Below are 8,105 nucleotides of genomic sequence, written 5' to 3' on the forward strand. Positions count from 1 at the left end.
GGTAAGTTACTGTGGCAGTATTTGAGAGGCAATCTTTTATTTATTGGTTTATGGCTTTTCTCAATATGCTGAAGGTAAATGGCCTGATGTCAGAACTGGATCAGAAGTGGGAATATTAGAGACAAATTCCTGAGAGTCCCTGGTTCTACCTGTGGAACCTTGTGCCTTTTCACATGTGTTAAAGCATGTTAAGTGTTTCATAATTATTGCTAGTTTTTGTTTTGAGACAGGTATTGCTATGTTGTCTGGGCAAGTCTTGAACTCACAGACTCAAGGAATCCTCCTGCCACAGCCTCTTCCTGAGTATTTGGGATTGCAGGGTGATGTTGCATGTTTATTGTGCTGTAGAAGTGGCACAATGTGACAATGTGGAGGGAGACAGTCGTCATACTAATCTAAATTGATAATTAATTCACATAAAGATGCAAAACTACATCTGTAGAAATTGCCATTCCTGAGTGTAATCAAGAATATCTTTGACATAGTACATTATAATTAATAGTATCATATGTTTGTACAAAATAGCTCTTAATATTTTTTGAAATAGCTGTCCTTGCCTTCCCTAATCTGCCCAATAAATCATGACACACAAGAACACCGTGAGAAGAAATTATCTTTGTCACTCCTTTTTCTAAATAAGATTTTAAAATCCTAAGAATGAACAAAGTCAGTGATCAAAGCTTCAAAGCAACAGAGGAGGATCCTTGAACCCAGCAATCCCAGTTTTCTTGAATTACTCGCACATGGAAGCAAAGGACAGGTTTCCAGCAAGTCTTTCAGATACAAATACTCGAATTTTAAATCTGTTCGTTGTACACCAATCTAGAATGTTCACGCGTATTTTGACACCATTTAGTACGAAGGATTTCCTGTTACATTGCACTACATGTTAACTCAGCTATGGAAGCGTTCTGATACTTAGGGTGTGTGTGTGTGTGTGTGTGTGTGTGTGTGTGTGTGTGTGTGTGTGTGCATGCACACATATGTACATACTCATGCCACAGCATATGCATGGAGGTCAGAGGGCAACTTGTCAGAGTTGGTTTTTTTCCCTCCACCCTGTGGATCCTAGGATTGAACTTAGGTTTGTAGGCTTTGAAGCAGTCACATTTACCCACTGAGCCATCACACTGGCCCATGAGGAAGACTTTTCTAAGCTCTTAATTTTTAAATAATCATAGATTCACAGCAAATTGAAAAAAAAAATATGCAGGAGAGGTTTCCTGATCATTCAAGGAAAGTTTTTGAATGAGTTCTGCAGAGGAAAATCTGGCTTAGAAGAAAGAGGCCAGGCCCAATGACCTTGTGAGCTCTTGAGTCATCCCCATGTTCTTCCTGACTTACCAATAGGTTAGATCGCGCGCTTGCGCGCTCTACTATACCTTCCTGACCGAGAAAGGAATTCAAAGCCCCACTTTTTTCTTTACCTCTGCCTTAAAAAAAATTACACCAAGGTGCTCACTCTGTTCCCAGTTCTCCCACGGTGCGCTGGGTGGCAGTGGCTGCAGCCGCTGACACCACTAGGATCTTGGAAGGGAGCTTGAACCTTACTGGCTGAGAGGCCAAACTCTGTCCATCTTTTCTGCATCCGAGCCCAAGCCTTAAGTTCCTGACAGCATCTCTCCGCTAGAGAGCCGACGGCAAGGGTGAGGTAGGTTTCTGGAACTTTCCCCGAGGGTAGTCCCGGACCCCCGGTACCCTTCTGTGAGGCTCGCTGGCTCGGGAGCTAACGCGGTACGCCGTGCAGGTAGGTTTTGCAGCGCGTAGTCGGGGTGGCGGGGTTCTCGAGGCACCGGGGACTGGGAGCGGACCCCACAGTTGCTCCTGGGGGCCGTGCCCGCCAAGTATCGCGGGACTTGTGCGCCTCGCAGGAGCCGCGGCTCCAGGAGCAGCTGGAGCGCGCTCGGTGCGCAGCGCCCAGCCCAGGGAGGAGCGGGAGCTGGAGCCGGGCGGGAGGAGGACCGGGGTGCTGGTTACGTAAATGATCCTAGCCCAGTGACAGGCCTCCCGACTGGGACTGCGGGAGGGGAGGGAGCGGCGGAGGGGGCGGGGACCAAGTGACCAGGCGGCGGCGGCGGCTCCGCCAGGGTGACGATGTGCTAGGAGCCCGGCTCCGTCTCCTGCGCCTCCCCGGCCCGGGCGCCTGTCCTCGCTGCACTCGGGAGCCGGCCGCTGAGCTATGAGGGAGGCTCTCCCCGGCTGGCCGAGGCCCCGGCTGGCTGGCTCTGCAGGGCGCCAAGTGTGAAGAGAGGCGAGGCAGAGCTGGGCTGCGCGGGCAGCAGGTGAGCGCGGGCTCGGCGGGCTGAACGCGGCACTCGGCGCAGCTGGCCGCCCCTCGGGGCGGGACCCGGGCGGCATCCCGCGTGGGGACAGCCCTTCTCTCCGCGGGATCGACCGCCACCATAGCAGGTCTCCGTCTCTTTCTTGCTCTCCTGTTCTTGGTGAAGATTTGGGACGGTTCCCCTGCATACTACATACACCTGGCTGGGTGCCGCAAAGTCTCGCCGAGAGTACCGGGAGGGGAGCCCAGCCCGGACAGGGGCTAAGACCTCGGAGCTGCTCTCCCGGAGCTTGGAGCGCGCTCGCCTGGTGCTGCAGGCGCGGCCTGAGGATGGTGAGGCGCTGAACTTTCTGCAGCCGGCCTCCCTAAGCTTTTCCCGCTACCCTCTGGGCTGGGATGCACTGGTCCCCATCCACACCCTGGGGGCGCTCTCCCCTGGCAGTGGTTTAGCATCCCCTCCCGGGCAACTTTCTCCTCCTAGCTGCGGACAGCCCCGGGATGCGATGCTGCCATTGCTACTCCACCTGACACCGGGCACGCTCTGGTTCTTGGCTGTCTTCCTCGACGGCTGTCTCTGTCAGTGCCTCAATTGCCTTGTATTCTCATGGTGTGTGTCTCTGTCTCTGACTCAGTTTGTCGGTATGATTTTCCTTCGGCTTTTGGTCCCTCTGCACCCATCCTTATCTCTTTTTCTCTTTCGTTCTGTTTCCTCCCGTCTTTCTTGGGCTGTCACTGTGTCGCTGATGTACTGTCTCTTTCCCTCATCTCTCTTGCAGGATTTCCTCCTCTTTCTCTGTCTCCCCTGCTTCCTCCCTGTCTCTGCCCCTCTTCCCCAGCACCCCAGCTCCGCTGATCCCGAGGTGCTTTGATCACCGGAGCACCCCGCTGCTCTTCTGAGCACTCCAGGTGCTGAGACCTTGCTTTGCTCCTGCGGGAAGGGGAGGCGGGACTGAAGCAGCTGCTTTCCACTGGGTCTGGGCTCCCTTGGAGCTGAAAGAGGGGTTCATGAGACAGAATGAAAGGCGTCGCTTTGGCCTCCCCAACCAGGGTCCAGGGCTCTTTGCCTCCAGAATCCCCGCGCACCGAGGCTGGTCTGCACAAGGAAGGGTGTGCGAGTGTAGTTGAATTTCTAGGTGGAGAGCCTTCATTTGCAGCTTTACTGGTAGCTGTGGACAGGCAGCCAGAAGCTTTGGGATTAAGACAAGACTAATGTCGAAAGGCATCCCTGCTTTATCCACTTCACACTCAGTTTTAAGAGAGCATTTCCCCCTGGAAATATGCTTGTCTCTCCTACCAGAACAACCGAAAGATTTTATTTGCAGGACTAACGGCACTTGACCACCCGTTTGACATTTCTGATTTCCTCGGGGTTTCCAGTTTTTCAGCTTTAGGTGAAATCTTTTGCTCAACATTCTCTCCCTCGCTCCCTCTCTCCCCTTCTCTCTCTTTCTCCCTCTCTCTCCTTTTTCCTCCCTCTCCTTTGCCTGCTCATGTTCTTGCCCTCTAGTGTTAGGGAAACCTGCTGGCTTGAGAGTAAAGTCACAGCTCTGGTGATTCTCTTTGGACTTCTCACCCCAGGAATTTTTCTCCCTTTGTTACACACATTCTTTTTCCTCCTTGACTTTTGCACCTGCATTACGAATCCTTTCTTTCTCCCTTTCTTGATCTCTCTTCCTCTCCTGCAGTATTAAAATGTTAATTTTGAAACCCCGTTCCTTTGACTTCAGATATGGATGGATCTGGACATGTTCATAGCCTACGGTAGGTTTGGAAGGTTTAAGAAATACCCATTTCTCTGTATTATTTGCCATAATCTAGGATTTCTCAGCTCTTTCTTCTGTCCCCTCTCACCTTTGACTCCACTGATAATTTTGCTGACTGCTCCTGCTTGTTTAAATAAATGTGTTTAATTAATTTCTGTGATGGTCATTCCATTCCATAGCTTAAGCCACTTGCTTAAGTAGGGGCACTTTGTCTCAGATCAGGTGTGGAGGGAAAGAAATCTTTTCTGATGGAATTGCAGGGTGTTGCCAGGGTAGATTAATTCTGGATCTGAATGTCTAGCATGGAATAGGATGCTGTCTCAGATATGCAGACTCTCGGACAATGTGGGAAATCTAAGTAAGTGTTTAATGAAAACTTGTTGGTTGATTGATTGCAGTGCAGCTGATTCTAAGCTTCTAAGTCACCTAGCTATGCTAATGAGCCTATATACTAGCAATAGAATTCTACCTTCATTTTCTTTTCTTTTTTTTTTTGTTTTTTTTTTTTTTTTTTTTTTTTTTTTTTTGAGACAGGGTCTCCCTGTAGCCCCAGCTGTCCTGGAACTCACTAGGTAGACTAAGCTGGGCTTAACTCACAGAGATCCACCTGCCTCTGCCTCCTGAGTGCTGGGATTAAAGGCGTGCACCACCACACCTGGCCTTCTGCCTTCATTTTCAGCTAGTCTTCTGTGCATGGGAGTTGAGGATTAGGAGGAAGAACATGGGGACACAGTCTTCACTTCCTTCTGGCTCATCCCAGTGCTCACTTTTGTCTCTATCTCCAAGTTTTTAGCTTGACCGATTCTGTAAAGAAGTATGCTTGGAGGCTCTGTTGTGTCTCTCAACCTTCATATCTGAAAGCAAAATAGTCCATGATGTAATTTGGGTGAGCACTTTCATGTGTATGTGTATGCGTTTTGTTTTGTTTTGTTTCTTTTTTAATAAGTGAAATGTTTCTTTTAAAACAAAAGACAGATGTATCAGTTTAAAATATTTGGGGACTATAAATTGATCTGTAGGCTGAATTACCCTAAATAATTTATAGATTCCTTTACTGCTTCACATATATATGAGAGGTGTGATGCTACAAGCATATGAGAATTTTCCAAAGTTCCTGGACCATAATGTCTCTTGATTCAAAGTATTCATAATCCATGAGCTTTCTTATTCCTATTTGATGCTATGCTTGTGACCACTTAACGCAATTTACCATGGGTTTTGTGCAGGAGCATGTTCAAACAATGTTGCTTTAAGATATTACTTGATACTGTCTTCTACTCTGTTTCTATATTAAAAAATAATAAGGATAAGGAAAATGGAAATTCCGATATTAATTGAGAAACCTTTTAATTTCTTATTGATTTGCACATCTGACTTTTAAACTTAATGCAATTAAGTTTAGGTTAAACAGTTATGTGATTTTTATTTAATACATTTCCATCTTGCAAACCTGGATTTTAGGAATGGTACCTGTAGGAGAAACATTTCCATGTAGCACACTCATTTCATGAGTTTTTGAGAACTTGGGAATTTTAGGAAAAGGTGAGAGTAAAATAAACAACTGAATCATTTTCTTTTTTATTGGACAAATGGAGGGAATATTGGAGTTGCTGGAAAAAAAGAAAAACAATTGTGAGTAAAGTATGAGCAGAATTAGATTTCATCATATAAAGTAAGTGACAGTGCTCCATTTCAGATGAATGATCATGTTTATGATGTAGAGAGCTGCTAGCATTGTACCCTTTAATTTACCTCCTTAGATATAATATTCTAAAGTGATACCTCTGATAGTACAATATTGATCATAGTTTTTAAAAAAATTTGTTGAATTTTTCTGATTCTCATACAATATATATTTTTTCATATTTCACATTATTATTGAAGTTTGTTAGTATATTTTTGTCAGTAGACAGTATTTAAAAATCATAGCACTATATAGAATTTCAAATTTATATTCTAACATATACTTACATATTTGAAATTTGAGGATTACATTAGTTTAGTTATTGCATGACTTTCTATTATGCTTTTTTAATTTAACTTCCCAAACTGTAATTGTTATTTCTAGAAGTTCAATTGGCGTATAGGTAAAGGCATACTGGGGCTGTAGATGAGTACAGAAAAATAATGGAAAACCTCTTGGTGCCTGGGAATGGGAGAGATCCAACATCAAGTCCTGGGTACCCAGGACCACATCTGGACCTCAGGGGATGTGGGAGGAGTGTCAGAGAAAATCATTTCTCCCAAGACCAGAATCTGCAAATAACAGACCCCCACCCCTTGTCCTCAGCATAAGAAGCAAAGCCTCTGCCATGCACATCTTAGACCTAAGGGGAAGGGGCTGTGGGGAATGTAGTTATTCAGGGAACACTGAAATAGCTACCCAACATGGAAGCCCTCCATGCTCTACTCCTTTCTACCTCAGTCATACAATATAAATTTGATGGTATTTACATCTCCTCCCCCATCTGTACCTCTCCCCACTGACCCCTCCCCAATTAAATGTAATTTACTATATAGACAATATAAACTATAGAGTCTGATTTGTATTCCCATATGACCCTCAATATGGGCCATTCTCTGGAGCCTGGTCAGCCTACCAAGAGTCCCATCCCTTTAAGAGATTGTCTCTTCCCCTCCTAACCTCCATCAGTTGCCAAAAGTTCCTTAGGTTGGGGTGGGATTTTATACCCACTTCCCAGTATTTTTGCTGGGATTTTGTCTGGTTTAAGTTTGCAAGGAACTTGTGCATGTTGTCACCATTGTTGTGAATTCATATGTGTAACTGACCAGTTGCTTGGAAAACTTTGTTTGCTTATGGTCATCCACTACGTCTAGTTCTTACAATCTTTTCGCCCCGTCTTCCAAAATGATCTCTGAGTCCTGGGAGGCAGAAGTTTGAAATAGGTGTCCTATTCAGGGATGAGTTCTTTGTGTGTTGGCCAGTTATGGGTTTCTGTATTAATCACCATCTTCTGCATAAGGAAATCTCTCTGGTGAAAGTTGAAAGGTGCAGTCATCTTATGCGTAGAGTTTGCATTTAAAATGTTTGCCCATGACTTTTAATGTGCTCCATTTTTGAGTTTGTGTATCTCTCATTGGGAACATGCAGACTTCTTAAATCTAATGGCATCTAACAGGAATCATAATTCTGAGTGACCATGTGTATACTTGTTAAAAGAGTTAAGCTGGGCTTTGTTTCTAAATTCTTCCTTCTACTTTAGTTATCAGAACGAACACATGAAGTCTCCAAATATATGCCTTAGTATAGATTAGGATATCTTAATGGTGTTTCTATTTGTTTTTTGTTTTCTTGACAGGGTCTTCTGTAGCACCAGCCAGCTTCCCAAGTGCTAGGATTAAAGGCTTGCACCACCATACCCAGCTGATGGTGTTTCTTAAAGCAATACATTCTCAGCAACCAGCTAAGTCACACACACACACACACACACACACACACACACACACACACACACACAAATTGTCTCACATATGTCTGAAACCATAAATTGCATTTAAATATATTTAAACTTATAATTGACATTGTATGATTTGAAAATCTATTCTTTTAACAACTTTAAATTATATTTACAATTTCTGTTTTAAGGTATGTTGTTTAAAAATGTGTGGGGGCTAGAGAGATGGCCCAGCAGTTAAGAGCACTGTCTGCTCTTGCAGAAGACCCGGGTTTGATTCTCACCACCCATATGGTAGCTAACAACAGTCTGTAACTCCATTTCCAGGGGAATCTGAAACCCTCTTCTCACCTCTGTGGGCTGTGCATGACATGGATGCACTTATATACATTCAGGCAAGTCACTCATAAACACCTAAAATAAAAATAATAAATAAAATATTTTAAAAAAGTATGCAACTTTGATTCTCACCACCCATATGGTAGCTAACAACAGTCTGTAACTCCATTTCCAGGGGAATCTGAAACCCTCTTCTCACCTCTGTGGGCTGTGCATGACATGGATGCACTTATATACATTCAGGCAAGTCACTCATAAACACCTAAAATAAAAATAATAAATAAAATATTTTAAAAAAGTATGCAA

The 8,105-nt window shown here is 44.7% G+C and overlaps 1 protein-coding gene across 3 annotated transcripts in view; it reads left to right on the forward strand.

Moving 5' to 3' along the window:
- The first annotated feature begins 1,717 nt into the window (after window positions 1-1,717).
- The window catches only part of Galnt13 (polypeptide N-acetylgalactosaminyltransferase 13), a 652,434-nt gene continuing 646,046 nt past the window's right edge, over window positions 1,718-8,105 (forward strand). For 2 of the 3 annotated variants that reach the window (XM_008832879.2, XM_029563437.1), the window contains exon 1: window positions 1,962-2,282. The gene's annotated coding sequence lies outside the window, so the exon portion shown is untranslated. Of the gene's footprint in view, window positions 1,748-1,961; window positions 2,283-8,105 lie in introns of those variants that run through there. The other variant, XM_029563436.1, reaches the window with a different exon arrangement.

This window comes from Nannospalax galili, unplaced genomic scaffold, assembly GCF_000622305.1.
Source record: "Nannospalax galili isolate Female #2095 unplaced genomic scaffold, S.galili_v1.0 scaffold376, whole genome shotgun sequence".
NCBI classification, from domain to species: Eukaryota; Metazoa; Chordata; class Mammalia; order Rodentia; family Spalacidae; genus Nannospalax; species Nannospalax galili.